General features: G+C 39.6%; 1 long non-coding RNA gene across 1 annotated transcript in view; it reads right to left on the bottom strand.

Moving 5' to 3' along the window:
- Nucleotides 1–22,719, bottom strand: part of LOC130875800 (uncharacterized) — a 454,561-nt gene that overhangs the window by 236,526 nt on the left and 195,316 nt on the right. The window contains exon 2 of the long non-coding RNA XR_009057258.1: nucleotides 3,331–3,390. This is a non-coding gene — a long non-coding RNA (uncharacterized LOC130875800). The remainder of the gene's footprint in view (nucleotides 1–3,330; nucleotides 3,391–22,719) is intronic.

The raw sequence follows: 22,719 nt of genomic DNA, 5'->3' as shown, positions 1-22,719 counted from the left end.
CAATCAAAAACTGATGTTGACTCATTGCAAAGCATTTTAAATGGTCTTTTGGCTATTCCAATTGACTGCCCAGCCCACAGGCTGAATTATTTATCTGGGCCTTCCAGGTTCAGCGGCTGAAATACTGTCTCTAGGAGGTGGGGAGAGAGTACTGACTATTCCTGCTACAAACTACATGACCACAGTCATATCTCTTTCTTCTGCTTTGCAGAATAGAATGTGTACTGAAGGAAACAAAGAGATATTATAGTCTGTTGCTTCAATGTCCATAGCTTTTAAATCCAAGATCTACTCAAACAACAGAGAAAGATCATACCGCTAGCTCAGGATATAGACTCTAAGCAAGGGAAACCCAGGAAAGTCATTGTATTTTATCCAGCACTGTGATACAATGAAATGTATCATATTTCATTTTTATGCTTGTGGTTATTATGAATATTAGATACATGTTTACTGAGCAATGATTACACGCCAGGTATCATGTTAAGCATTTACATATACTATCTTAATACCTTTAGTAACTCACGGATGCTCTAATATCCAAGACATATAGGGGGTGTATGGGGGTCAGGAAAACAATGCGGTGCAATTCTAGGCCAATTGGCATGTGGTACAACTGGTTCATAATTGCTTTTTAACTCCCACAATAAGACTATGCCAAGCTGCCATGCTATTCTAATAGTGGAGAAAAAAAAGACTTCCTTCCTAAAAGAAAAAAAAATCAGATAATATTTGTTTACATAGATAAACTTTAGCCTCTTTGTAGATCCTACTTTTTAAAAAAATAAGACACAACACTCTGATATTTGAATACAATATTTCCAGCTACTAACAAAAATGCAGAGGAGAATGAAAGTGGAGTAAGTCTCTAATTAAATCAGCAATAAAAAATGAGCGGGGAAAAAATCCTGATCTGCCAACTATTCTGCAGAATAGTTTTTGTAGACTGTATGCTGTACTCTTCAGATTCATAACTCGATGTCCCAGGTACTAGAAATGCAGAATGCAACTGTAGTCGGAGATAAGGTCATTCTAAAAGCAATGGCGGGAGCTTTGTGATGGCTCTTCAAGTGGAGAAGGTTATGCTTATCTAAAGCATTTACACATGGAACAATGTTAACTTCCTGCAAAGCAAAAGCAGAGACCTTGGGAGATGCCAACACTGGCATCACATGACACCAGGTTTACAGGCTCTGTGACTTATACTAGGTCTGTGGTACCCTGCTATGGTGGCAACAATCAGTGGTGGCACAGTTGAGCAGCTGTCAAGAGGATAGGAAGCAATTCAGAGATACTATATCTACTATTAGCCTTTCCTAATACTTTTTTTAAATAAGGAGTTAAAAGGGGAGCCTAAGAGGTATTACTTCTCTCTCCTAAAAATTTCTGTCACAGTCCTTACTGTGGCCAGCTATATTTTCCCCATTCATGGGGGTAAGACTACGTCGGACTATGAAGGAATGAGTTGGCTGGGAACATGTCTTAACATTCTCACTAGAAATGATCTCCTTAGTATCTAAGTCAAATTAGATACTGCTTGAGCTGAACAAGTAGAAAAAACTCAGCTAATTTAGCTTCTTGTGGTTCAACCACTTACATCATCTTATCATAATAATGGCCCCCTGTGTCTTCACCAGGCAATGGTCTGGGAGCGAAAGCAAACATTGGCTGAACCTGAAAATCCTTGCTATCACAGTAGTACTCTCTGGTGGAGCAGTTGGGTACCTGGCTTTATGCCAGTAGGCACACACCTTCCTCTTGCCTAATCACTCAAGACATTGCCTTGCTACTGCTTGGATCTTAATAACCTCAACATTTCACAAGTAGTTGGCCTCCTGGTTCTCCCCTTGACACAACTATAAAATGGAAGATGATGCATAGAAATAAATTTAGATGTAAAATACAATCCATCTTCTCATGAGAGGATGCATGCCTGTGTCTCATTGGCATGCACCTGATTGTACTAAATGGCACATATTTCCCAAGGGAAGATAACCTCCGCATACTGCTACAAAAGCTTTCTTCCCCACACCATGCAAATTATTTAATTTAAACACTGCTTGATATGACTCTCCGAGGAGAAGGGTGTTCTTCTAGATCCATCTTTAATCTGTGGGCGTATACCTGCACGTGAGCAGATAAAATGGGCCTGTAGTCCTTACAGCACATGTGACCAAGCTTCAGAATGAAGGACCTGAGGCAACAAATTGTGTCTACAACTTGGAAAATGATGAAATGCAAATGGCATCTCTTTCCTAGGGAAAAGAGAGAGCTTGTATGCAAACATGCAGTTGTCCTTCTAGCATTTCCCCAACACTGTATAGCTACTACCCAAGATTTTTAAAGGTGCATGTGTGTTTTGTGTGTGCATGTGCGTGTGTGTGTGTGTGTGTAGGCACAAACTATGGTGATCTGTATACACAATACAAACAAACCAAATTCACCTGTGTATTTAACTCAAGTGGGAAAAATGATGAAAAGACTGAAGATCCTGTTCTCATCAGCTGTACCCTGTGCTGGGGATGTCGGCTTTAAACTCCTTTAATCCTTTTGTCTCTTCAACGGCTTAACTTCTGCTTTTCTACTACATATTAATCAGCTACAAATACAAAATGAAATAAAAACTTGAGCGCCCTATTAATGTCCCCAAATTTCATCATGAAAACTCTTAACTTTTTAATGGGTCCCATCAAAATAATCTCCCTCCTAGAGGGAATTCCTTTATATAAGGCATCATACAAGAAGGATTAGACTAACTGTACTAAGAGCACAAACGTGCACCGACAGGGACCCTACTGGAGAGAGAAGCTAACTTATTTTAAAAGCAAATACACATTAGACAATAATTTCAATATTAACTTACTCTCATCTCTTCTTCATCAGAGGAAGCCAGAAGGCTATGAGCCCCATTCACCCTTCCCTTGGTCTTCCTCTAGCATTCTCCCTGTGTGGTACCCCCTGCTCTGGGGAGGTGAATGCCTTCCCCCTACCAGCCTGGTTATTTATTGACATAGCTTGCATGCTGGGGCATTATCAGCTTAATGCATAATTCAAATCTCTTGCATGTGCCCTGCACTTTTGCCTTATTCCCTGCAACCTGAATGAAAGATGAGAGGAAGTTTTTCCAAGGCGGGTATATGAACGGGTTCCTGAACATTGTCATCGAACACCCCCACACACTCTGGCCTGCCTGGCGTGCAGTTCCCACACAGCCTCATAAAGTCTCATACTGAGGCAAAAGCGGTCTAAGAGATGGTTTCAAAGTTGGTACTGAGTGGGAAGCTTCAGAACACAGGGTCTGGACAAGCAGGGAAGAATGATAATAATTACCTTACTATCCCATTCTGGAAGAGCAGTTGATGTTTTCAGGAGGGCAATAGTCTCATGTGTCTGTAATTCAAAACAGGAGAAATCATGTTAGACTTTTAGTTTCCAGTGGGGCAGAATAGGTAGTAGAAAGGGACAGAAAGAGAAAGGGAACGAGGAAGAGTCTTGGCCATGGGGAAAGGCTTCTTAGCATGGTGGAGAGGAAGAGTCTGAGAGAGAATTAAAACAGGAAAGTAAGAAAGTTATTGGTGCAAGCAACCTGGGGAGAAAACTGGGGGAACCCCAGTGCTTGAGAGGGGCGGTCTATAGGGTCGATAGGGTAGGTGGTTGATTCATTCAGGAGCAATACAGGAAGAGTAGTTGGATGAATTCTTTACAGCGTCCCCAGCATCAGATTAATTTATTTGATTAACCAGTTTTTATATTTTTAAGATCTGTCAAAAGAGAAAGCTAGAAGCTAACCTGTAAATATTCAGATCCAGGTATCCTAGACACTCTGATTTGAACACAATGACTATTCAAGAAATATGAAAATTTACATACAAACATCGCCCCAAACATACACTCTGCATGTATCAGTGTTGATTTTCCACCAAGAAGGCACCAGCATCCTCCAGAACACCGAGTTTGTTATACATACCTACATATATGCATACATTCACACACACACACATACGTGTAATATACGCTCTGAGTTTTCTTCTTTCTCGGGTCCAAAAATATCTTTTTAGAAAACAGCTCATACTCCATACAGTCGGAATGCTAAATACACTGCACCAGCACACAACTGTGCTCACCTTGCCCTGGCACACCCCCATGAAAGCCAGAGGTGACATTAAAATCAGAAGGTCACCGATATCATTTGTGCTTATTACTAAGTGTGGGATTCTAGCAGAAGCTTTTTACATGCATTTTGAGTTCACCAAGCAATAATTCCTCTTTTTTTATAAACAGAAAGGCATGAATTATTAAAAAATTAGACATTTAGAATAATGGCCCTCCATACGCAAAGTATTTATTTCAACTTTCATCATTCATAGTTTATTGCATTGATTTTTTTCCATCAGTTTACTTAGCATTAAGCTTCCACTGAACTCATCAATAAGAAATGAATTTTGGTAACTTTCAAATCCACTATATTATTTTCCTTTTATTTGTAGTGAATTTCTCTTCTCTCAGTGGTATTGCTGCAATAAGTCAGTCATTATTTCTTTATGTTTTCTCTTCTTTCTTTAAGATTTCATTTCCCTTTACAGCACATCTTGTGATCACAAAGAAAACAGGGACACTTATTTCTTTTAACAGTTGAAATTGCTGCAAGTGATTTAGCTGTCATTTAATTTGATTCCTCTCTTCTGTCTGTGGAGAAATATGTTTAATGTACTGGAAATTATGTTAATAAGAAAAAGCATTATCTCATTTAATGAAATAAATATACAAATATTTCAAAATAAAATAAAGAGGCAATCTTCACTGAGAAAAATGTCTCTTATGCTTTGTGTAAAGTAAACAAATAAGAAAAAAATCATGAATATATTGAAACACCGACAAAATTGTGCCTATGATCCAAGAGGAGAGGGAGGCTTTGTGACTAAATTAGTGAAACTTAATCAAATACAGACATATATTAATGATAAAATTATTAATTTCATATTTCCAATAATGGCAGGAAAGATCTTTTACCTTTCAAGAACAGACCTTATAGTTTTCAAAGGTTTCCTTTGTATTTTCTCCTGTTATTTTAAATGATTGCCTTTGCTCAAATTAATAATTATCAGAAATCTCACTAAAAACATGACCAACTACCTATATAACTATAAGAAAGGTTAGAATTCTTTTGATTTTGCTAATCAAAACAGAGTCAATGAAGTCATTCCATAGCTTTTATATATTAAAATTTATCTAATGAACAAAAAGGTTAAATAAATATTGTTGGTGATTTGTGCTAAACTTGAAGCAATTATGTAATAAAAGCATGACCACTGTAACAGAAACACATAATTAGCAATTTAATTACTGGCATGAAGACAAGCTAAAGATGTCAATAAAAAAAAAATCTTTAGTGACAAGCCGATTTTACTCTTTCCTGCAATTTGAGAGCAATACTCACCACCTGATGAGAAAAACCGTTTTTCATACAAAGCGCCTACCTCTCTACAAACCGAAATATTCAATTTAAAGCATTCTTACTTCGTATGGCATAGTGAATCATTACATTTTCTCCCATCTAGATTAGCACTTTCTCTTCTCTGAAAACACAATATTTCCAGTCAGCAAGTAAAGAACATTATGTTTTTTTTTTTTAAAATGAGTTAAAGTAGCAGGTGTTCTTTGTTTCAATTTCATTTTTTCCCAGCTTCAATAATATGTTTGACAGCAATCTGTCCCTGGGTATGACATTCCAAATACCCCTCTTTCTTACCCCGGACTCTCAGCTAAGAAACAGATACAAACTAACAACGGTTAGAAAAGGTGACAAATGCCAATAGGAGAAAGAATGAGGAACATTCAGCATTCCTCTGTGTCTTGCACCATTTTTATCCCCTTCCCACATCTGTAGTTAAGATTATGGGTAAGAGGCGAATAGAAAAACAAGTGAGCTAAGTTTATTGTAAAACGATCCACTTGTCTTTTTTATCGCAAGCCAATTTTCAGACTTTTAAACAGTCTTGAACTACTCATCTTCGAATCGTCAATGCATCCATGCCACCCCCTGTGTCACTGGTATTTAACTGGGAGCAGAAAACAGATCCCTCAAGATAGAACCACATTAAAAGAAGTTATCCATCTTGTGATAAAAAGTGAATCATCTTGGCTGGTGTACAATAGCCACTTGTACAAGCCCATCACATAAAGTGAAATCATGAAAGCCAGACTAGCTAAGAAGTTTGGTCTATAAATATCCCTGGGGCATGATGGGATATACTTAAAAAAATAAATTCCAGCTACTAAGAACATAAAAAAGAAAATTCTCAACACCAAAGCCATTTATCTTGGGCCCATTAATCTTGATCATTTTTGAGATACTGTGCCGATCATATGTCCTATTTAGATGTTCCAGTCTTGATATAAAAATATCTAAATTTTTAAAGTCACTGATTGTGTGTGTGTGTATACCACACACAGTGGGGTATATGTTTGTGGGGTATGCATGGATATGTGTTTGAGTACACATACCCACATGGGCAAGACGGCCAGAGCAGGATGTTACCAGTCCCGCTTTGTCATTTCCCACCGTATTTCCTCACACAGAGTCTCTCCTTGAACCTGGAGATATGCTGGTAGCTAGCAAGTCCCAGAGACACCCCTGTCACTGCCCCAGGCTGCACTCTGTAACAGATGGCAAGGCCATGCCCAGCCTTTGACAGAAATTCTGGAGATTTAGATTGGGTTTCCAATACATGTGCAGCAAAGACTCTTGCATACAGTATTGTCTCCTTGTTTCCAGACTGAGGATTTTTTTAAGCACATTCAACTCAACAGCTCTTTCTATATGTGAAGAAACCAAGATTGTAAGAGGTTAAGCAGTTTACTCAAGGATAGCCAAGGGGTGAACTCAGAGTATTGTTAGCAGACTTCAAGCCATGAAAGCAGGAGCACTGAACAAGGTTAAGTGGTCCAGAAGCTGGCCATGTACAAACAGAACTTAGATGGCATGTGTAGGAGAAAGGTGGGTGACCTACCAAGAAAGCAAGCAAGAATAGCCAGAGGAAGAGGGGAAATGAGAAGGATGAAAGCACTGGGTAATCTTAGATGTGTTTTCTGCACAGTGAAGGGTTATGGACAGTTTATAAACAGAATGAAACAGAGTGTAGCAAGTATAGAAAATGAGAGAAAGAAAGAGAGAGAGAGAGAGAAAGAGAGAGAGAGAGAGAGAGAGAGAGAGAGAGAGAGAGAGAGAGAGAGAGAGAAGGCTGATGGTGAATGCCACTAACACTGTATCCTGACTCCATTAGCTGGGTATTGAACTCCTAAACTAGAGGAGAGTGAAATTACCAATACATAAGACACTAGACATGGGATAATAGAAGCCAACTCCTTGAATTAGAGTGATGTCAGTCTTGGGGGTTAAGCAGGGGCTAGCTGAAACCATATACTGCTTTGCATCCCCACTCCTTTGGTCTTCTTTAATACGTCATTCCCTCAAGGAAGCCCATGTGTGTAGTTCACTACTGAATTCATGACCACCGTGAATACCAAGTTTTTTCTCAGGATTGAGAAACTACAGCTCAACAAATTTTCAAAGGCTAGAACAATATTCTCAGCCTTGAGCAAGTTTGGAGATTCTGGCAATAGATTCCCTGGATCCACCTCTATAATCTTGGATTCAGACACAAAAGCAGGTGAAAAGCTTTTTCTGAAAAGCTCAATGGTGGTAGACCCTGATCTAGGTGCAGATAGGCAAACTTTGAAAGACTTCTGACCAAATGAAACTAGATTTGAACTAACATTTTGCCATAGCCTCCTTTCCAACAGCCCTTTTTATGGATTGAAGACAGGATCTCAGCGATGATAATAAAGGATGGATGAAATCAGAGTCATTTGGTGGAAAACGGTGATTAAGTGAGTGGTCGGTCACTAAGAATCTGAGCTTAGCATTCTATACTTTTAGGTACTGTAGGTCAGACTGTGACTAAATTATCCACAAGGAATGATGAAAAAATTCCTTCTAAAGTGAGGAAGCCCATTAGAGGTGAACTCTCATGTGTAAAGAAGGTGACACCAGGTGGCCAGGATAAAATGGAACCTCTGAATGTGGATGCTGCTCTCCTTGCAATAAGACCACCAACTCCCTTCAGTAGAGATTGGCTCTTCCCTGAGGTCACATCCACCGAGGTTCAGATTTGGTTCCCAAACCATCAATTACAGGGATGCATTTAAAAATGAAATCACTGGGTAAGTACACAATTAACTTTGTTTAATAAATTTTTTTTACATCTCATTTTCCCTGGAAGTAAAATAAAGAAATACTAAGGGAAAAAAAAATGAGTGCCAATTCCTTTCCATTTGGCAAGAGGTGATCCTTCTTCATGGAGATACAGAATTGTGTTTCAAATGGAGGGAGCCAAAATTCAGTTTTGCTTATTTCTCTTGTTCTCTTAAAATAAGCCATGGGGACTCCTGAGGTAAATGTAACAGTAGCAGCAAAGATAGTATGAACGAGGCAGGGTATAATGTATTTAAATGCAATGATAAATTAATACTCAGTGTCTCCTCAAAGCACAGCTCTGAGCAAGCATGATGCAGTTACACCAGAATAGATATAGTCACAGCACAATGGCTGTAGTCACACCACAATGGCTATACTCACACCAAAATGGCTGTAGTCAGATCACAATGGCTATAGTCACACCACAATGGCTGAAGTCACACCACAATGACTGTACTCACACCATAATGGCTAAAGTAAAACCCCAACAGTTGTAGTCATACTACAATGGCTGTAGTCATACTACTATGGCTGTAGTCACCCCACAATTGCTGTAGTCACACTACAATGACTGTAGTCACACCACAATGGCTGTACTCACATCATAATAGCTGAAGTAAAACCCTAATGACTATAGTCACACTACAATGGCTGTACTCACTCCACAAATGCTATATACTTGTGGGCTGGTTAGAGTGAAGAGTCACACAGAAAGGTGTCTTTTTTTTAATTGAATATAATCCAAGAAAGATTTGGCAGACCACATATTTAAAAGGTTGGGAAGGCTTGCAGAAATTGATTCATTCACACTGCTGTGAATCATTTAGCACACACTTCAACGAGAGCTGAGCTGCTCCTCTCTGCCTCCCACTTCCTAAGAAGGACTGTTAATCAAAATGAAGACTCCTAGATGCAGCCCTTGGAGTGCAACCAAGACAACGGAATGAAGCACCACCCTCTGAAGGCTTTGCCTCCACTAAGAGTAGTGCAGGTTATGGGGGCTTTATTTCAAGGGAGCAGTGTTAAAAACAGTAGTGCACTTTTATATAGATTCTCTGACAGGGTCATTATTGCTGTTACAGAGACCCCAAAGCAAGTCTCATGTTTAGGAAGTGCTTCTGGAAGTCCCTTAAAGAGTGCACTGCCTGTTTCATTTAAATGTATATCACCTACTTCATTGAAAGATGAGAGAGGGAATGAAGATATATGTAGCTTGGTAGTAAGTGTGTGCTTAGCAAGTACCAGGTCAGGGTTTAATCTCTATCAATACAATACACACACACACACACCAAAGAGAAGAAAAAGTGTATAAAAGAGAATATTACTGAAACTTATCTAAATGATTAATGGGAGCCCTATTTGCAGAAATCTTGTGACTATAAAGAAAAGGTAAATATCTTTCTTTAAAAAAATATGCTGGCACTTTCTTAAAATTAACAAATTTATGGGGCTCAGTGGTAGGTACTTGCCTTGCACACATGAGGCTCAAGGTCCATTCCCAAGTACCTCGGGGAAAATTATCAGTCAAACCAGGACATTTAGAGATCTTTGCATAAATACACAAACATGTGTGCACACATGCACACACACATAGAGACACACACAAAACGAAACAAAAGAATCTAATAATGAAACAAAATCAAGAAAAATAAAAGTTGATAAACTACCTGGTTAAGCAAAATATGCAAGTAATAAATTGTTAGCATTTAACTGATAAAACCTATTTTCAAATAATTAAAGTAACAAAACAATCATGCAGAAAAAAATTAGAGAGAGTCTGGCAGATGGGCAAATCCAAACATAGAACCCTTTCTTTATAAAGCCAGAGAGGCAAATGAGGGGCTGTGTGAGGTGATGTGGGACTCCCCTCTGTATCCACTCCTCACATGAAGCTGCTCAGTCACTGGTCCAGCTCCTGTTCTGGAGGCAAGCTCCTGCACAGTGGTCCCTTACCAAAAAGGTTACACAAACTGCAGCAACCTAGTCGGCTATGCAAGCATCAGAATCATCTAAAAGAACACAGTCATGGGAAAAATGAGGAGGGTACAATTGACCCTTAAACTCTGCTAGCAAAGAATATACACTCCAGTACCAAATGTCTAAAAGGCCACTCCCACTCGGTTTTAAGAAGCCCAATATACCACTAATTTTAAGCTGTACTTTTCATAGCTATAAACAAAAGCTTTGATTAAAGAAGTGGCTGCTTTGCTCTCTGGCCTAAAGCAAGAGCTGTGGCAGTTAATCACAGCAGGCCTCCCATGTATCAGACGTGTGATATTTGCAATTGAATTTCCATGCCCATTGCCCTGCTCCACATTAGACGCGATGCTGGAGGACCAGAGTGGATGGGCAGCTCCAGAGCTTTGCACATTCACTCCCTTTCCACAGCCCTGGCTAGGGACTGAGGGGAAACACTGGGCTAGTCTTTGCTATCACAGCCATCACCCTAGGTCAGAGCTCCCTCTCTCAGGCCCCAATCAAGTGTGCATTCTCCACTCAAGGGAGTTCCATCAGCAATTTCATAACATGGATGCACTTAATTTTCATTTGGCCATTCGTAGCTAGCACAGTGTATGCTGTAAACCTATTCCTTTAGATCAGGTTGAATCTGGATGTTGTTTAATTTAGAATAGGGCTTCTCAGCCCAGGCTTCACAATTAGAATCAGTTGGAGAGCTTTTCGGAAGCCATCCTTGTCCAGGACTCATCCCCGGAGACCTGAATTAATGGGCTGGGGTGGGGCCCAGGCACTGGTATTTTTTCAAGAGCTCCCCAGGTGGCTGTAATGCACAGCCAGGGTTGAGATCCACTGATTTTACAGCCTAGTGCTGCAGCCAAGGCACCCCTGCTAAGCGGCTGGAGAACTGATTTCTCACCCAGAGTCTTACGTAGATTTATGTGCTAGTAAGAAGATCTTAGTTTTGTAAGCAATAAAATGGGAATAAGAGTGTATTACATACCAAAGCAAATGGATTAGGTTAGAAGCATTTTCTTCATCCCTCCCAAATACAAGTTGACCTAAAGCTTAAGAAGTTGTTTTAGGATATTGAAGAAGGGAATATGGTCGCGCAAACATCAAAAAGGGGGATATTAATAGTATCGGTTCTTAGAAAAGCAAGAACAGTTCTCATTTAAGGATAAAATACATTTGGTAAATATTGTTAAATGCATCTGTTAAACAATTTTAAATCTTGTAACAATTCACATTCGCAACTTAAGTATCTCAGTGGCAATGATTCATTCTGAGCCTTCTTAGCAGCCCATGTCAAGTAGGTTAGAATAATGGCATAGCCTGTATTCGGTTCTCTCTCTAAGAAGTCTGCTAGGAAAAGAAAAAAAAAATAATCTAATGCTTGAGACAGGTGTTAAAACTTAAACATTCAACTTTCTAAGTAAAAAGTTACCCCCAAATGATAGCAGACCAGCATTTTCTTTAATCTTTAAAGGAAAGTGTTCCAAATAGCAAAGGCATTTGGAAGCATTTTAACTCCACAGATTCTTTTCAGCATCTCGGTCATAGTGTCTGCTTATACTAACATTGCCAATTCCTCAAAGGACAGTCAGTGAGGCAAGTATTTTGCTAAAACTTGAGGTGTTTTTTTTTTTTTTTAAACTTGGTGCTACAATTGGGAGGCATGATAATTATGTTATATATATACGGATTTATTACATTCTGATATCAGGCAACATGCCTCGGCCTGTATCTGTACCTAGGATATACCAGAGGTTTTCACGGACAGCAAGAGTAGTACAAGAGTGATGAGGAGCTTAGACAAAGGACTTGACCTAAATACATTATGTAGCACTGGCTGTCTGTTAAATAGGTCAGCCTGGGTGCTTAAAAGTTATGCAAAACTTATTTCTGCCACACAGGAGATATGCCACTAGTCAAGCTGTATAAAAATTAGCTTTCTAGGCAAGAAGAAAATGTTTCTCATCACTGGGAAGGAAAAAAAGAACTCTGGCTCTGTGTAAGATGTCTTCAATACTCTACTACGCTTGTCATATGTCTCTAGGCTGCAGAAGTAGTAAAGGCAACGAGGTTGATGAAATGCCTAACAATACTGGGGTTCCTGAAAGTGGGTGAGGGGTCTTTGAACACCACTATAGAAAGTCTTACAAAGCAAATGAGATTTCAAAGTAGTACAGGTCCTCTGTCCAAACCAAAGCTGGTTTGCATAGCATGGAGATATTATTTATAGCTTTTAACAGATATGAAACCCGGAAAGTCTCTCTCGTCAGAGGGTGTGGATGTCCACCTCCTTCTCCACCTGTAGTTTCTTTCAGAAGAGATGTGAGTGCCCCCTCCCCCTCCCCTTGTGTCTCTACTGTGGACAGAGTTTAACTTGGCCTCATCTGCTGTCTATGGTGTTGAAGCCACACTTAAGCAACTGAGGATGCATTCAATACACATTTTGGGCTCAAATCTATGGTAGTTAATAGTTCTAAACTTTCTGTTTCACCACTGGGCTCTAAAGAAAGTCACCAAGGACTCCCAAAAGATGATCTCAAAAAGCATCAGAAACAACATTAACTTGAAAATTATCAGGAATGCAAATTGTACTATCACTAAGATTGACCTGGGATTGGGTAAGACAAATAATTTGTGCACTAACTGTGCCTCCCCCCCAATTATGCTATTAATAACACAGCCTAAGGGTGATGGACTTCCAACTTACAAGCTTAATTCAGAGGTGTCTTTAGCAAAAGGGACAAGGAGCAAGATAAATAAATGAAATGGAACCCACAAGTTCCACATTAGCCAGAGTCGAGCTTTTCCTCCACATGGACTTCTATTAACAATGTGCATCTACAATGTTTATCAGAGGTCCAAAGCCTTTTCAGCAGGAACAAGACACCTATTGAAAACTCAGGGAATTCTCTGCTTCTGGAAATATGAATCAAAGCAGTAGATTTGCTGAGGACAAATAGACATGAAGAAAATAGAAGCAAGCAACACAGACATTGGCTCATCTTACTGCTTAATACAATGAAATTCAAAGAGAATAACAGCATCTAATGAGGGCATGAATTCGCAGGAAAACACAGTTTGTGGGTTTTTATGAAAAATGTGCCTTGAAGAATGACCCTTCGTGGCAAGGCACAAAGAATTATAAATTCCCCAAGTCCCCACAGATCTGTTGGGATCATAATACATATTAAGTTCAAATATTTGGTCTTAATCAGTAGCTCTTACATGGTAAAATAAAATTAGATACTTCGGATTCTTCACTGAATTTTCGCCTCTCACCTCATTACCCTCCACACACTCTGAGTAGGTTTAGCTTAATGTATTTGAGTTCCATTTCTGAGCACAAACTCATACGATTTTGCACGATTGAAAGATATTCATTAAAGAGACAGCAAATGAAGTGTATGCAAATTTGAAGTAAGCTAATAAAAATATTTAAAAGAAAAAAATCATCCTATCTCTTTCCTCATAACATGCTGAAAAAAGAAATCTCTCTGAGCAAAAAAATAAATAAGTAAATAAATAAATAAAAAACAAAACAAAAACAAAAACAGCTGCTCAACTAAAATGCAGTGCACTCTGGGAAACCGCAGCCACCTTATCCCACACACCTGTTTGCTGACAGAGCTCAGCAAAGCTTGAATGAAGAAACAGAAGGCAAAACACAAACATGTCTCTTGGTTTTTGTGTCATACTGAACTCTCAAGCAGATTTTTGCTAGCAGCCTCTTGCTGAGACAGCCAACTTCAGAAAGGTTCGTGACATTCTGCAGGTAGATTGAGTCAAATCCAGTTCCTCTGGAACAAATCATTATTGCCTCCTCTCTCTGACCTAGTGAATGCAGCAGCCCCCTACACACACAGTATTTCTACCCTGCAGGCGTTTCTGTCCCACAACCTTACCCCCTCGTGCTCATAATAACACCAAAGTGACAAAAATAAGTAGTCTGTTCTTAGTTTGCATATTGAAAACGAAATACATCCAATTCCACCGCTGCCTTTATTGCTTTGTTATGTCATCATTATTCACCACAGTTCTTGCCTTCATTTGCAGAGTTTGGGTTTTAATGTAATGGCCATTCAATAAAAATGTTGCTTTTAAGGGTTTGCATATCATCCCATTTTCTCTTCAACCCTTCAGCAACCATATGGCAAGCAATCAGGTCTGCAATCACTAGGTCCATATTATGTCGAGCATGATTTCAGCATTATGCTATTACCCATCTGTTTTTGTAGAAAAAGACATGAACCCATGTATAAGAGGTCAGTGGTTTCATTGCACACTGTATTCCAGAAATCTATCTCTGTTCACTTGAGATCACTTTTGTGATTTACTCTCATCTCCCGGCCAGACTTCCTCCCTCGCTCTCTCCCTTACTCTCTCTCTTTTTAAAGAAGTACAGACAATCAGCGCTATTTGCCTGTCTGACTGTTGTGTACAATTATTTGCAACTGTTGGGGTAGGCATTTAAACTTTCTTCCTTATGGATTTTTATCCCAAGACCTTGCACATTAACAAATGTGGGTGGTGGGGAGAGCAGAAATCAGTCTTATGTGGATTTATGCTTTTAGCTATGCACACAATAAAAATGACAGAATTATCAAGCAAAATCAGAACAGGAAAGGAAGTTCAAATTCTTCCTTCAATTTTGGATCTTCTAACACCAGTCTACAATATAGACTGATAATTCATCCAGACATGAGTAAAAGAAACACATGTGTATACATGATCACATACACACATGCATGCATAAACACACTCACTTGTCCTAAGAAATACATTTGTACTTATATATTTTGTGTATGTATGTATGTGTACATACACAACACACACACACACACAGGGGTCCATACTCAAGGAAAAGAAACATTTGTGTACTTATATACACAAGTATCCAGACTCAAGGCAAAGAAAAGAGTGTGTGTGTGTGTGTGTGTGTGTGTACATATACACACATGTCCAGACTCAAGGAAGAGAAACACAGATGCACATGTACACACATGTACAAGTTTGCTCTATATATTCCTGTCCTGTGGAATACACACAATATCTGAATAGAAAACCCAATTTTTCTGCATAATTCTGAGAAATACCCATTTGGATGTTTATAAACTAATGAACTAATGAACTTTAGGCCAAATCAACTGTGTTTGTGTGAAGGCTCCTAGTTTGAATTCAGCATATTCCAGTAAGCCAATGACTTTATTAGCTAAGACTGGCTACAAGGATGTATGTAAGGACTCCACTGTAATTGGCTTGAAATCAATTTAGGAAGCAAGTCAGGTACAAAGATGCAGGGAACCTACAGATGCTACTGGGGCTATCAGTAGTGTCTCCAAACCCATGTGACTTTCTAGCCTTGCCAGTGGTTACTCAAACTGATGCAGGTCGGAATCCACTGCACAAAGTTCTAAAACTCTCAGTATCTGGGCCTAAGCCCCTGGGATTCTTGCTTAATTAATGTGGGTGTGGCACAGACAACTGGAATTTTATATAAGAGGAGTGAGGCTGAAAGTCTCTAGCCCAATAATATATCATTAAATAAAAGTCATCTTATTCAGTCCATCATTTTGAAAAATGCAATGATAAAGTGTATTGTAAATTTAAAAAAATATAAGCTAAAGACATAAAATATTTCAGTAACAAGATAAGAAATCATAGGCTGAGAATAACCAATTATGAATAAATGATATAAATAAATGAATAAATGATTTATTTAAATTTTTTAATTTTTTAAATTTTCATTTAGCATTCATTTTTATCCCATTGTTATGGGACATGCTGTTCCATAGTCTAAGCATTAGATTCTATTCATTGTTTTTCAAACTCTAACTTACACAGGCATCATTCCCTAATAGTAGAGGCTTTGATTGAATAGGGCCAGTGAGAGGTTTGAAATTCTGTATTTGCTACTAGCTCCTTCACTGTTGATGTTAATGCTGACCAGCATGTAAAACTTTGAATATCAAAGACAGTCAACTTTGAAATCAGGGTCCATTCAGTCTACATTGCTGACCAGAAGACTACAACCGCCTAAAAACTCAGGCAAGAAAAACATGATGAAACCTAACCATACCATACATCTGCACAGATAATGTTGAGTGGTTTGGGCAGTATGAGAACAAAGATGAGAACTCCCTTTGTGTCTAGTGATTTCACACACTGGGGTTGGTTATTCACCACTGGCTTTACTTGTAGTCAGCTGAGGCACTAAGCTTCTTGAGGGAACACATCTGGCTTATACATCTTTGTGTCTAGCCAGTCATGGTCATTGGCATTATACAACATCGCTGAATTTTATCTACAGATCATGCTCAGTTTCAAAAGCCTTCCATTTATTTATGAATTCATTAAACACTTTATGGAGAGCCTCACAACTTATAGTCTGTCATTCTTGACAAAAAATGAGTAAGTACTAAAAAGAAAAAGAGTAACAAAAAGTACAATGTTAGTCTTGGTCGAATGAGAAGTGACGCCAACAGGGAACCGTTGTAGACCTCAGATCACAGCAAAGTTTACACATGTGGGAAGAGGACCACATAGACTACACACGGGGAAGAGGACAGCATAGAGTACGCACGGGGGGGAAGAGGAAAGCATAGTCTGCACACAAGAGAGGAAGCATGGCGGTTTTTCAACCTCCTGCACTGGAGAGTGCTCTCCCAGCATAGGGGAGGTGGCTGTGTCCCAGCAAACAGCTTGGACTTATGGTGTCCAAGCCCAGTGAATATCTGCTGCATGTGGGAGGCAGAGCTCCCAAGGAAAGTTTACACACAGCATCTGAGGTCTTGGATCAATCATAATCCCTGTGGTTGAAGTGCACAGATAGATCTTGAGAACCAGCATGGGCACTCTCTAGACAGTGATACATGTATGAGGCTACTTGCAGGTTGCTGGTATATTCACATGCAAGTCCATGCAAAGAAGGTTCTGAGTTGACAGCTTTAAAGCAGAATAGTGAAGATGTCATTACCATCTCCAGTAAACTCACCTGAAGCAGCCAGCATGCATATACACCTCAATGCAATGACAAAACATGAAGAAAGAACATTAACAGAAGAGAGTGCAATCTTCCGTCAAATTATATGCATTTAAAAATGCATGAGTTTGCTTTTAGTATTGTAAGGATCTAAAAAATGCAAATGCCTTAAACCAGTGAATCTTTAAATCTAAATTTTTGCTTTACTTGATTTATTCCTAAATGCCATGTTTAATCCTCATGAGTCCCTTACAGAAGCAGTCTGCTCCATGGAATTTCAGATTTCTAATATGATCCAAAAAACTCAAAACTGGAAAAGACATCAAGATATGTGTTTGTCATTGCTGGGGATCAAACCTGAGGTCTTTACATATGTAAGGTGTCTGCCAACGAAACACATCCTTAACCCGCAAGGTGCAAATCACTTGGCCTTGCTCATTATTTTTAATGCATGAAATATAATTATTTGTTTTTTTCTTTATATACACCTACAGTGTTATAAAGGCAGTTTAAATTTAAAATATATATTTAATAAGTTAAAAGTCAATGTAGTTACGATGATTATGAAGTTCAACTGTTAACTGATAGCTGTATAAAATGATAGCTTTATTCCATCTTAAAACTCCTTTGCATATAAGTCAATGTTCTATTTTTTGGCAAGAGTAAATTACATTTCTACACGGTTTAATCACTATTGCCCAGATCCGTTTGAAATGCACTAGGGCACATTTGAACTTCGATTTCTTATACCAATCAAATTTTATAATCGATTTCATTTGGTTGCCTACATTGCCATTTTGTCGCCAGCAATGAATCAGCTTCCCCTGAGCACAGATGTGATTGCCTAGTTTGCTGTTCAAAGAATCTGGATGAACACAGTTTTCCAGGTCCCTTGGATTGTCCATTTTCCTGCCCAAGGAGGTACACTTGGCAGGTCAGGAGGGCACTGTTATAGTTAAACTGTTTGATCCCTGCTGCTGCTTCTCCAAGATAGAGAAATCAAAGATGCCTGTGGCTCCTCTATTATCCTATTTTGTCTTATTTTAAATGTGATGGCTTAACCTTTCACACAAGCAGCGGGGAACTCTGAACTTTTCAGAATTCCTTTAAAATATTCAGCTCAGTATTTGTTAATGATATAAAATTGCATCACCAAAAGAATGTTACTATGAGCCTGAAAAATCTACAAAACCAAAAGGTTTTCCTGCTCTCAAATTTGAGAATGCAGTTTAAAGGGGGAAAAAAAATCTCAAATAAAATCTCTAGATATTGCAGGTAGAGTGGAAGAAAGCTGCAGCAAAGCTTAGTTCTTATGGAAAGAGGTCAAACTTGCAACAAAAGAGAAAGCTGCTCATGTGAGCATGCCAGGGACGGAGACAGAGAAAGCCGTATAGAGTGTTACGTCTTTGCTATTAATGAACATTCACCTCTTCTAAACATGAACGCTTCTCATAGCAACTGCTGACGTTGGATCATGAGCCTAGCCTTTATCAGCTCAGCTGTCTCTCTAGTCCCATCCCATAACAACTGAATTGGAGTGTTATCTTTCCCAGCATCCTGTGTTCATTGTAATCAAACATTCAGAAAGTAGACTAAGACGTCAAAAGAGCCAGTGAAATGGTTCAGTGTGTGAAAGCACTCGTGGCCAAGCTGATGACTTCATGTCAATACCCAGAACCCACGTGGTAGGACAAGAGTCCTACAAGTTTTCCTAAAACAACAAAACCACACAGACAGCATGATCATGAGGGTTTCCTATGCTAATCCACCATGTGTGAATAGGGCTCCAGAACAACAGGGGCTACAGGCAGCACAACAGACAGTGTTGTAAAGAGTAACAACTGTAGTTAGCATCAGTGCAATTTCATAACTCACACGAAAACATCAGAAAATAGAAAAGAGAAGAATTATGATGAAGAAATCTGCAAATGCTAATAAATATGACTAGAATCTACTTTGCTTCCTTGATGCTTTGGGGTGGGATCATTTAAATTACGGCACTGAAATTTTGCACAGAAAGGTACATGGGTCATATTTATTAATATATTCTTTAAATTGTAGCCACCAGTCATACTTCAAAAATAACTTCCATGGTATTGTATTTTAAAAAAGATATGAGCAAAATTAAGAAATAATAGTCATAACTATATGATGCCATCAACACAACTTGATCCACTAGCTGGCTAAGTCTGTGAGAATGGTAAATACATAGCATACCCACTGGCCCCACCCCAACTACCATGGTACGTGTTGATGATCAATAAGAAAACTTTTACAGCTAAGCTCACGCTTATCTCAGAAGCCTTATTATAGCACCAGAAGAATCTACTACCAATCAATAGGATTCAGCAGTTGATTTGAAACCTACCTGCCATTGATGATGGAGAACATGTATTATTTGGGACACTTAATTTAATTTAGCACTTATTTATATGGTTTGGGGTTCTATATGTATGTAGTATGCATACGCAAACACATCCCTCTGTGTGTGTTTGTGTGTGTGTGTGTGAGATGAGAGAGAGAGAGAGAGAGAGAGAGAGAGAGAGAGAGAGAGAGAGAGAGAGGAAAAAGAGAACATAGGTTGGGAAGAGGGGGACGGACAGAGAGTCTCATATGCACAAATCCACTATCTATTCTCCCAGGAAAAAGACTATTTTACTCCTCCAGAACACCTTCAGGCACCCAGCACCAAGCTTTGCTCATATTTTTTACCAATAAATACTTCCTGACATGTTACTAAAAAGAAAAAAAGAAAAGAAACCTGAGGCTGGGAATGTATTTTATTGGTAGAGCCCTTGCCTTACCTAGCATGTGCAAGCTCCTGTGCCTGACTCCCAGCTCTGCAAAGGAAGAAAGGGTTTATCAGCAAGTTATTTGTACTTACTTGTTTGTTTGATTACAGAAGCCCATTTGGGTCTGAATGAAATACAACTTAGAAACTGTGTCAGCAAAGGTAACTAGAAGGGGTGAGCAAGTATAGAAATACTGGCCCCCAATCTTCCATCTGCATCTCTAAAAACAAAAAGCTTTAAAAGGCTTTTCATAACTCATGTGGCAGCAAAACCAGACCTGAACTAATTTCAAGAAGATTATTTTGAATCTTTATTTATCCCACTCAGTGTGAATATTCATACATTTCAATGCAGAAACATGAATGTGTTTGATTATAGGGTGCTGCCCCAGACCCAGCTGGAATATTGCATAATCTGTACTATGCGGACCATATTACCTTTCTAAAAGAAATTTCCTGTATGCAGAGACACATCTGCCCCAGGGGTTCTGGGTAAGGGATTGTGAACCTGCCTGTGTAAACTTCATACCACTCAGCCTTTGATCTTTGACCTTTGCACTAATAAGCTGCATCACTTAGTCTGAGTCAATATTTTTTTTTTTTAAGAAGAGACATTTGGAAGACACAGTGCTACACACATCAACTGCCACACCAATCAGATTTTCTCATATCATGAGGGGTTAAGATGATAAATCCAGACTTCTGAGCCTTTGGGGATCAGGCTTCCCAGCTGGAAACATGGATCCTGTCCTTTCAGCGTGAAGGTATTTCAATCTATATCAAGTCACTGAGAATTTCATACTTTCTCTACCATATTTCAGGAGAAATGACATGGTAAAGACCGATTAAAGGACAGAGGGATTTTATTTGACACACACCCTCAGTATATCTTACATCCATAGGAACACATTGTGCCTCAGTAAACATCCCTTGCTGGTGTCCTCTTGAAGACCTAACTTCTGTGAATGTACTCATACATACTTCATGAGTGATTTTAATATCACCAATATTGAAAGACCCTGATCAAATCCTTACCAAAAGCACGAGAAGAGCATCAGCATGTGATTTTCAGTGGTGAAGAGCTGGCGCTTGACAAAGGATTTAACAGAGTCCTTCCAAAAGCTGCAGCAGCATCACTCAGCCCTTGCTAAATGCTTCCCTTTTTTGGGTGAATTTGCCACCTCCCAGCCACGCATTTCATTGTCCCGTGTGATGGGAAGCAGACCTGTTTGTGCTGCCACAATGGCCAATAAAACTGAGCTGGAGACTCTTCATTTTAAACCTAGAATAAATAACGAGATCTCATTTCAATCTTCCGGTGTGAGTCGCAGCAATCTTCTCCAGTCTTCACTTTAGCTGCTTTTAAAGCCCAACTACTTAGGGACCGTGAGTGTCGCCGTGTTTAGTGACTCTGATCCTCCCATCAGTAAACTGATCCGGTGCTAAAACAGAAAGGGCCTTGTACTATTTGCATTTTTACTCAGTTTAGTCACAGACCACAAAATAAATTAGTAAATTGAGCAACAAGGCTTCCCATTTGCAAAACCCCAATGTTGCAAGTAATCATTCCTGCTTAGATTCACAAATCCCTGAAAACGTAATAATTCCTCCTCCACCATCCAAAGAAAACAACAGGCTGCAGAACCCACCCCTCACCACAGCTGTGCCAAAGGTCATGGGCTGGGTTTGAATTGGAAAATATTCACGACATGAACGTGTTGTACAGGTGCGTGCCCAATAACACCTCTTCAGGATTTAGGTGCGGGGGAGCAATGGACAGAAAGAGCCTGATAATCCAGCCCACTGACCAGCACTCAAGTCTGCTCAAAGCTAAATGCAAGCTTAAATAATGCCACGTGCAGGTCTCCTGAGGCCCAGCTCCTTCAGTCAGTGTGGCAGCCGAAGCGGTCACAACTCAAGACAAAATCTTCTCTCATGCCAAACGTTATGGACAATTGAAGCTCAGTAGACGACAGCTCTTCAATGCTGGAGTGATTCCCAACTAGGCACCTCCTCGGTGTGGAGCAGAAGCCTCCATCAAGGACGTTAAAGGCAGGATCGCTGAGAATACACAAGGACTTTTCTGACTGCTTGGAGCTCCCAGCAAATTCTCTTGTCACTGCGGCCTTCCCACTTCAAATGCATGGCTTGAGGAGAGGGACACAAGATGGGTGTCTACCATGGGAATTTTCACTGCAGCCTGGGGGACTGGGGGGTGCAGACCCTAAAACCAGAGCCTGGCACTTCAGTTCTTCCGGCAGGAGAGATTTTTCGGGTGGAATCAATTCAGTCTTCTGAAGTAAGAAAGTCTCCACCAACCTTCTGACTATCTAAGATCAAGATACACAGTAGTAGCACATGGCCGTGGGTTTGCCCCAGGCTCTACAATAATCTTTCTCAATATCAATGTAGTACAAAACAGACAACTTAGAACCTTCGGCGCCAGCATGAGGTAACCCACAGCAAAGGGAAAGTACGAATACCTACAGGGTGGACGCAGGGAGCCAATAGCCAAACTATTTAAGTTGAAAATGTCCGCGTTGTTTTGGTTTAGTGAAAACCACTGACCTCCGGAAAAAGGCAGCGCTAAACGTCCTCTGCTAAAATTACAAGCACCAGGCCCAACTGGTTTTGTTTCTACTCCACTTGATCTCTTCCCAATGACTGGGAAACAGCAAGTAAGTTAAAGACGCTGACCTAACAGACATAATGGAAAGGCTG

The sequence above is a fragment of the Chionomys nivalis genome, chromosome 6 (genome assembly GCF_950005125.1).
Source record: "Chionomys nivalis chromosome 6, mChiNiv1.1, whole genome shotgun sequence".
In the NCBI taxonomy this organism is placed as follows: domain Eukaryota; kingdom Metazoa; phylum Chordata; class Mammalia; order Rodentia; family Cricetidae; genus Chionomys; species Chionomys nivalis.
The sequence above is the reverse complement of the archived record's forward strand: the minus strand, read 5'-3'. Positions and strand labels throughout refer to the sequence as shown.